The 9,786-nt window shown below is 41.9% G+C and overlaps 1 long non-coding RNA gene across 1 annotated transcript; it reads right to left on the reverse strand.

Annotated features, from left to right (window-relative positions):
- Window positions 1-3,907: 3,907 nt before the first annotated feature.
- On the reverse strand, window positions 3,908-7,389 carry LOC143654776 (uncharacterized). The gene is made up of 3 exons (XR_013161936.1): window positions 6,837-7,389; window positions 5,472-5,679; window positions 3,908-4,542 (listed from the first exon to the last, which is right to left on the reverse strand). It is a non-coding gene; the product is annotated as an uncharacterized LOC143654776 (long non-coding RNA).
- Window positions 7,390-9,786: the final 2,397 nt, after the last annotated feature.

Raw genomic sequence — 9,786 nt, forward strand, 5'->3', positions numbered from 1 at the left:
TGAACGCCCTGTTCATGGAGAGTATTTGTGCTTCATATGCAAGGAAATATAGGTGGGCTATACGGATTATTTCCTTTCATAAGATGTTCAATAAAAGAAAGAGGACAATAATGAAGACAATTTTTAAAGAAGAGCTTGTAAAATGGAATGGAATTTAGAATTTTCATAATTAAAATATTACTCACTTACTGAAGGTATTTATATTATGAAAGACTTGGAAATTAGGGGAAAATCACTGACAGCGTCAAGAGCTCAACCACAATCACTGTTATTATTTTGATGTGTTTTCTTACACTAAAATGCATTTTTAAGACCATAAAACTATGTTAAATGTAGCCAGTGCATGGTGTTCAATTTCCTTTTTGTCACTCAACATTCTACTCTGAACATGTGACAAGGATTGCAATTTAAAAAGGTTTAATGTCCTTTTCTTTTTTTGCTTTAATGGATGCCCAAATTTTTGCCGTTTTTCTTGCACCCAATAATCTGAGGTAAGATTAGAATTTATTATGGAATAAATGCCACGTTGGTCCATCAGCCCTAGACAATTTCTAACCTGCCCTGTCCTGGGAGAAGGCCGGACACAGGCTGGCTGCTTCCCTCCCCTGTATCTCACCCATCTTCTTTGCTGATGGAACCTTGGTTTTGCTTGGGTGCTCTCTGTTCCTATGTGATTCGGGCGAGGCTGACCCTCTTCTTAGTTTAGGGGTCAATCCCTGGTCCAGCTGATTAGATGTGAGGGCAGGGACGCTTCTGGGAAATGCTTCCTAATTGGTAAGAAGACACTGAAGGAGACGCCCCTTTGGTGGCATGTGTGGTGTCCTGTATGGTCTGCAGGCATTTTGTGACGAGGACAGCTGGTCTGACGTTAGCGCTATTCCCTGACGATGGCAGAATCGAGTCATGACAGGATCCGAGGATGATATTGATGAGCCTCTAAATTAACCCCTGAAACCTCTAGGCTTCCCAACTGCTTAAACACATTTGAGTTGGACTTTCTTTATTTATGGATAAAGCTCCCTAAGGGAAAGATTTAGGTCACATTTCGTTTGACATTCTAAATAAGATTATGCATTAGGTGAAAAAGCATTGCAAGCCAGGCTTGAGAGATTTACTAAGTTCTCTATTTCTCCCCACTTGGGTCTCCCCATTCTCCAGCATATCAGCAACAGAACCTCGATGTTTTTGTTTGCCATGTTCTCTAATTGTGTCATGGAGATGTACCTGCCAACCCTTTAGACTTAAATGGAACCTTGAAGTCAACATGTCTCAGGGACAGTAAAGGAAAGCCAAACCCTTCTGGACACAGGGGTCTGTGGGAAGTGTGCAGAGCCAGAGAACCAAGCAGACTGATCTGAGTTTTTTGAGCTCCTTTTCCCAGGTCTAATCTCACGGTGATGGAGATACACTCATCAATGTGGTTCAGAGCAGGACGTGGGAGATGATTGCCTTCCCTCCCTCAACAGAGGCAGAGAAAGGAAGGGCAAGATGGTCAGGCCAAGGCCAAGGGGCTGGAGTTAGTTTTGCTTTGGGGTACCTGTGGGGCACAGGTGTGAAAACAAGAGTGAGTGGGCTTGCTCCCGGCTTCCTGAAGGCAGAGCTGGGTGAATGCCGCCTAGGGGCCTGGACCTTCAGGATGAGGTCCAAGGTGAGGCTGAGTCACCCAGCGGGTGGAAACGGACCAAACTGGAGAGACAAGGCTGTCTGTTATGGAAGCTGCCGCTCTCAGCCACGCATGCAGGCAGGCATTCTAGAGGTCACAGGGTGCCAGCCAGCAGTTCAGGGCCAGCCGAGGCTAGGGCCCTTCTCTCCCTCCAGCCACCACATACCCTGCACACCCTCTCATAAAGAGTAAAAGGCCAGCTGAGGGAACGAGCCATTTTATCCTGGAAGGCATACTAAAACTGTGATTTAAATGACTGGATTGGATCAAATCTCAGACGGGACAGAACTGAAAAATGTTATTTTCTCCCAGCTATTCAATGAGTGGGGCTCACTAGAAAGACCAAATTAATTATGGGGAAAATAAATATATTGAATTGTATTTGTATCTCAAAACTGAAGTATGAGTTATATTGTTTTCTTCTGGCTTCAACATAGTCTTCATAACTACTGTTTATAAAAGTGGCACACTGATGGCATAGTTCATGATTTAGTTAAATAAGTTCCAAGCCCTGAATATTTAGGTAGAAAAAGTACATGACAACACCTTTTAACATACAGATTTTTCTGCATTTTGGGTTACTTGAATCACAGCTTTGTGGTGGGGTTGCTAATTCTAGCAAGAAAGTTTTCAAGGCAATTACTCTCCAAAAGGCAATTCCAATTTACGTAGCCACCAGTTTACATGGCTACCAAGTGTGCATCAGTTTCTCTGGCATTTAATAGTATAATTTTTTTTCCTATCATACTGACTGAAAAATATTCCATATTGTTCTAAGGCACATTTTTTTTGATTATTAGACAGATCAGTGGACTATTTTTAAAAATTTCATCACCTGTTATGATTATGTAATGCTTATAATTTATTATTTCCTTATAAACAATATAAAAAATTCTTGCCTTTAGAGAATGCCCACAGAGCAGGCCAAAGAAGCAGAGCATGCTGCTGGGACTTCGTGGAGGGAAAACCAGGGAAGGAAGAGATGAAAACAATGAAACTATACCCTATTGGTGGTGGCTCAATAAGCCAGATGGTTTTCAGGGTTGGAAGACTCTGTTGCTTGGTTGTTTTGTAGAGCATCCTTCTGACACGTTGTGTTGGAAGCTTATGGGTGAGACTGTGGGGCCAGACTCCCAGGACAGGGTGGGGTAGAAATGGTCTAGGGCTGATGGACCAAGCGAGATCCAAGTGTGAGCAAGCCCGTGGGCATGACGTCTGCACAGTGGCATCTACTTGTGGTTCTCCCTAATGTCCTCCAACAGGAGCAAAGCACTGATTAGTGAACATATTGAATTAGTTTATTTCATAATAACAACTATCTTCATTTAGGTGGGAATGGATGGCAGCAAATTAGATATACTGTGCACATCGATGGAACAAAATCCAGCCAATTCTATTTTGGATTGTAAAAATAAATAAATGGTGTGTTCTGGAATAGAAAAATTATCATCCAGGAATAGTTATGAATTAGAGTGTGTCCTGACTGACAATGTAAGACCAGGAAGGACGTGGCTAATTAATCATCCTTCTCTCTGGGTTTTGTCCCCTCCACTAGTTCAGCAGGTCACTGGCAATTGATTGGACAGTGGGTCAGAACAAATGAAAGGAAACCTCTTTTCACTCTGAGTTCTCAGGGCACAAGATTCACTGCCCTTATATTTTAGCAACTGATATAGAACTGCCAAACTCAAAATGACAAGTTTACAAGCAAGGCAGGCTCTGTAGTGGAACATTTACCTCGGAATAATGAAATTTCCTCCTTGGAAACCAGCGGGTGCCCTGGAGGTTAAAAGAGAAACATTTCCCTGTGCAGCCTTGTTTGGCTGACTAGAGTCATGCTTTAGCTGTAAACATGTGACCCATGTTGGCTTTGACATACCATGGTTTCAGAGCTTTGATTTCTCAGTTCTAGGTCTACCCCAAATCATCTGACCCTTTCTCAAGCATGGTTCATTCCTGTGATTACTTATTCGTAATTTATTAGAAAAAATGAAGCAAACTAATCAAACACTTTAGAATGTTTGTCAGACACAAAGGGAAGATACTTTAAACTTACATTTTCCAAGTTGGTCTTCCATCCATGGCATTTCTGAAGGGGAGGTGCTGCTCTGTACTGGAGGACATTTCTTCGATGGAAAGTTTAGAAGTTTAAGAATGACTTTTGGGTGATTTTCCTAATGAGAAGTTTTAAAATCATCCCCAAGCCAAAGTCCTCTCCTGCAAAGATGGCGGTTCACCCCCCTGAAGAGATGTTACAATGTTTGAGCTCTTTGAGTTCACACTTTGTCACCCAATTTAGTCTGAGCTCCTGTCATGATTGGGTTAAGAGTGAGTTCCAGCTCTCCTCTCAACTGAGCACATTAAGACAGGTTCAGCGTTTTAATCTATATGATTAGAGATGAACAAAATGACATTTGAGGCACTTGCGTTATAACTGCCATGAATTTGCAAACTGCCCTGAAAGAGTCGTTTCTTTTTTCTTTTAAGGAAAGCAAAGGCAAATGCATTTGACAAAAACAAAAAAGGTAAAATAATTTTTAATCAGAAAAATAATGCTTCAAGGTAAAAAGAAGTCCTTTAAATTATGGCCACTTTTTTGTTGTTGATACAATGAGTGTTCTGTGTGGTCCTCATGTCCACTGAAAGCCACGTGTGTTTATGGAGAAGACTCATAACTCTACATTGTGGAACAACTGCTTTAGGCCAAAATGTGAAGTTAACAGGTTTTATCTCTCCATGTCAGTGTTCTGTGCCTCACATAGCAGACATATGTAATAGTTTACTTTAAAATAAGTGTGATAAATAAAAAAAAATAAGTGTGCTTTGGCAGGAGGTGCATCTTCTGTTTATCTTCAAGGGCACATCTTGGCTGTAAGATTCTGGAAACAGACAATATTTTACCATGTAGGGCTTTGGCAGAGCTTAAGGATATAAATACAATAATTATACATTCAAATCTCATCAGCTGTTGAGGTATCATCTAATAACATCAAACAATTGGCTCCCCAGCAGGTGCACTCCAAATGTAATGATGCTCTTGAAGCTTTCCTTTACAGAATCATTTCTCAAATAAGAACAAATTGCCTTGTGCCAGCATGGAGAGCCCTTTTAGCATTGCAGCTCAGATGTCAGAGGAAGACTCATTAATTAGGACTTTTTCAGACAAATTCTCTATCGACAGGAAAACTGCTGACACATTGCGATGATACTAAAGTCAAATCCTCTGCGCGTGTGTGCGTGTGTGTGTGTACATGAGTGATCCCTTTGACATGACTTAAAGTAAAAATTTTTATTCCCAAGTTTATAATGTTCCACTTCTGTTGGTTTTATGTCCCCAACTAGACTGAAATAGTGTTGATGACAGGACAATATCATGGTGTTTTCTTTTTTAATCCTCTCCCTCATTCCCACCCTCCTTCCTTTCCTCCTTTCTTTTCTCTTTTCTTTCATGTCCTCATCTAATCCCCACAAGTTTTAGCATGCCGCTTAAGCATGGGATAGGTGCTCAATGACATTTTTTCTCCACTAGACTATAATCATGAGAAGGACCTATCTTGTAAATCATTACGTCTTAATTGGCCAGGTCTGCACCGTTATAGGTTCACACTAAATGAATACGTGAATTTTATTGATTAGTTGATTGATTCATTGGTGATAATCAGTACTCTTTAACAGACACTAAAAACTGTAGAAACTCTGGAGAAACCCTAAAGCAATGGAAGCTGAATACATAAATGGCTGGTTCTACTTTGCACTGAAGACAGATTTCTGGCTCAACTGAACAGTTAAATTAAGATATTTGATTTACCTTGGTCCAATTATTTGTATCGAACTTTCCTAGAGAGAGCTGAAGGCATCATCATCTTGGGTATGGCTGGAGTAGAAAACTGTCTTGACCCTGAAGTCCTTTTGCGGCACTAGCGTTGACCTACCTATGCCGAGACGCTCCAGTTATGCCTCTTATCTTGGCAGTGAGCCTGCACTGCTGGTCGCCATGTCTTCTGGGGTTTGTAGACCTAGTATAAGGTGTGCATGATTTAGTTTGGGTAGATCCTAGTCTCAAAATGAACTACCCTATAATGACCCAATGCAGGTGTCTTCTGACAGTGTTACTTTTCGGTCAAGCTTGTATAATCCTGGTTATTTTCCTGAGGACAACTGAGAGTCTAACATAAGTTAACTGGGATAATATATAGAGCTATTTTAAAAACATATAATATGGGAAACTCAACAAGACTCTGGTGCGATAGCCATTCCCCATGTGGATTTTAAAGGCCATTCAGCTTGAGTCTTTGTTTGGTTTATTGGAGTTTTAAATGACATTTTGGAGATTCTTTTCTTCAATCATGAAAACCTGTTTATATACATTAAGAGTTATAAATTTGACTTAAAAATAACAAAAATAAAAAATAAGAGTAAAGAACAAAACAAAACAAAACAAAAACCTGAAAAAAAAATTCTCCAAGGAATCTCACCTGGATAAACAGCAGGTCTCTCTTGTAAAACGTGATTAAATTTCAGTACTTTGCATTCGACCTGTTTTTTTAAACTAATGTATGTAGGATGTGGCTAGGAGCACAGAAGGTCAAGCTTCTCATGTCACAAGGTTGACTCCTTAGCCATGGCCCACAGGATCATGTTCATCTTTGGTTTCATATCTGGGCCCTTTCCTCCTGGGCCCAAACCTGTCTTTACACACTTACTTCTCACCCCTCTCACTTATGCCCTTTTCGTTTCCACCAAAATGTTTACTCTCCATCAATGTGCCTTAGATCATGCTATTTCCTCTGCTAGAGTTTTTTCTTTCTCTTCTTTTCTTTTCTGTATTCTTGAATCTGGAAGAAGTTTTACTTTCCCCAGCCTTTCTTTTGCTGACTATGCCATTTTATCTTTATTCAGTTATTTGTGTGTATCTCATCATCCCTACTAGAGTGGAATATGCCTCTTGAGGGGAGAGTGCATGTTTGGTTCTTATCTGTGACCCCAGAATCCAGCACAGCATGCTGAACATAGTAGGTCCCCAACTGATATTTGTAAATCAATTAAAATGTTATCCTGGGGGAATTATGAAGCAGCCAGGGAGCTGCCAGAGAAATTGGAATGGGAAATAATGGCACAAATTCGTACATTCCCAATATCAGATTTGAGTTGGTGAGATAGTTTTATCACTGACCTTAGGAGGAGATTTTTGATGTAGAGTTTGGTGCGAGACGGACGTGGCCTTGTGAAAATTACTGAAGCCTCACTCATGCCATCTGTGCAATGGGGAAATAGTACGTCCCGCCTGAGAGAACAGCTGTGAGGTCTGAATGTGTATGTATATAAAGTCTCTCACATTGTCTGGAATTTGTAACAACTCCATATATACCAGTTAGTCAAAATTTGGAATAATGGTTGTTAGGTCGAGGGAACGGGCAAGGGCACTGCAACTAGAGCTTCCCAACATGGCCCCTGGAACCACCCCTTCCGGACACCTGACTTCCAGAACTGATGAACCACTCCTTCCGGACACCTGACTTCTGGAGAACGCCCCTTCCGGACACCTGACTTCTGGAGAACGCCCCTTCCGGACACCTGACTTCGGGAATTGATGAACCGTCCCTTCCGGACACCTGACTTCCGGAACTGATGAACCACCCCTTCTGGACACCTGACTTCCGGAGAACGCTCCTTCTGGACACCTGACTTCGGGAATTGATGAACCGCCCCTTCCGGACACCTGACTTCCGGAGAACCACCCCTTCCGGACACCTGACTACCGGAGAACGCCCGTTCCGGACACCTGACTTCTGGAGAACAGCCCCTTCCGGACATCACCTGACCCCCTTAAAAGCCACGCTCGCCATCACCTAAGTGCTGACTTACCCCTTTCTATTTTGGATTTGGTGAGGTCAGCCCGGGAGCGCGGAAATAAACCCGCCTGCTTTAAATGTCTGGGTCTACTGTCCTTCTTTCTCACCCTTTCGCCTCCTAAACCTTTCAGTGGTTTAGTCTGTTCCCTGGAGAGACACTAGTGTCTCTGGTACCTCCACGCCGTAGACTGAACCTTGACTAGAGATTTCACGGGTGAAACCCAGCGTCGCGTGGGCTACTGTTGCTTTGCCTTGGGTTGGGTGTTGATCTGATGGCCAGCTCTGCTTCTCACTTTGCTGTTACCTGTTATTTCTTTAGGAGCAACACCCCAAGACATGACGCTGAGCAAGCACTACATGTGTCTGTAGGCTGGCGCTTATGTCTGGTGGGAACAGGGGACTCTGGCCCCGATCCTCCACTCCACTTTCCTCCCAACCTTCTCGGAAGAGCATGGGGAACTCTCCCTGACAAAGGACCTTATTTAGTTCTCTACGGTCTGCTGAAATACGAGCACGGTGTTGAAGCTCCCTTCCATGAGGCACCATCACAGAATATTCACCCAGCCACCAGAGAGAACCAGGTGTGGGGTGTGGCTCACATCGGAAAACAGGCTTTACTTTGCATGTTATTTCCTATGTTGTGGCCGGTTATTTACTAGTTTAAATGTACTTTATTATACTTTATACATGTTTTAGATAATATAATTTATTATTTCTATTTGCCCTTATATTTATGAGCCATAGGTCAGTATTAAACTCCTTTTCAAGAGGTGAAAGCAGATTCTTAATAATTGTGAGATGAATTTTTGCATGAGAGAAATATCGTATGAAAAGATTCCAACTAGGAGTCTTCTGAAGCATCATTCAGTTACCCACATCCCCAAACTGACTTTCTTTTTGGTAATCTAGACCTGGAACATGGACAAGAGGCCATTCCTATTTGCAGTGTGGAAACGAGACAAAATTCTATCTTTGAGCGCCATTCACCCCTTCCTTATGAGCTTAACGTTTTCATAACAGTTTCTCCAAACTCCATAGAAAAAATGCTGAAATGTGATAGCTCTGGAATGAGTCATGTTGCACTTAAGAGGAATTAAGTTATCCTTGTTTCTGAGGGTTATTGAACCGAAGCATTTGATTTATTTCCTGTCGTCTGCTGTGTGACTATATATCGGAGGACACAAGGGAGTTAGTGAATTTTCATGACACCCTACAATCGGGAGAACATTAGACATTGTCCCCAATGCTAGAGGCCCCCTAGACCATTCCTGACAGGTGGAACCCATTTGGTGAACGATGGCATGGTCTTCTCAGCCTTCAAACGGTTTGGATTGTTAGAAAGTTCTTTTCCTTCTTTCCCTCCTTCTCCTTCTGTTTACGTGAAAACCTGACCGACTGACACTTTCACCCACTGGTCCTCCAAAGCAGCATCGAATGATACAGATCTTTCTTCCATCTGTGATTGACACCAACTCCAGGGTAGCTGGTGCGTGTGTGTGCGTGTGTGTGTGTGTGTGTGTGTGTGTGTGGAATGACCCAGTTTCATCTCTATTCTTCAAATGGAAGTTTCCTGCCCTTCCTTCTCCCGGAACACTCACCTGGGTGAGTGCCAGCTCCCCAGTGTTACCCTGAGCACATGGGCACACACTGGAAGGAAGGGGTTGGGGTGTGGTCTGACTGGTGGGCAACAATGAAAGAAACCTTCTGAGCCCTGAACGCTCTGCTTCTATTAACTGCTAATATAATGATTAATTACTATGCTTTTGTAGCAATTGCATTATATTATTGGTTCATGTTGTGATGACCACTAGCTGAAACCCAAGGGCCTTTTTTAAATTAAAAATATAAAATGTTATTATAACAATAGTAGAATACTGTTATTGAGGAAATGTCAAAAATAAGCAAATAGGGAAAAATCATTTTGGTAAATCCTTCATATTTTAAAAGTTATATACTTGCATATATACAAACATTTATGTAGCTTTCGAAAGTGAATAATTCTTTATATACCACTTTATGATATGCTTTTTCACCTTTTTTAATTTTTTTTTTTTTTTGGTGTGCACTGGGGGTCACATTTCATTCTTTTTCCATGTGAGTATCCCCTTATTGTAGCACCACTTGCTGAATTTTGGTTTTTCATTTGTTTGTTTGCTTTCTTGTTTGGGAAGCACATGGACCGGGAATCGGACCCGGGTCTCCCCCATGGCGGGCGAAAATTCTACCACTGAGCTACCCTTGCACCCCCTTTCCCACCTTTTTTGATAACAT

This window comes from Tamandua tetradactyla, chromosome 14 (genome assembly GCF_023851605.1).
Source record: "Tamandua tetradactyla isolate mTamTet1 chromosome 14, mTamTet1.pri, whole genome shotgun sequence".
In the NCBI taxonomy this organism is placed as follows: Eukaryota; Metazoa; Chordata; class Mammalia; order Pilosa; family Myrmecophagidae; genus Tamandua; species Tamandua tetradactyla.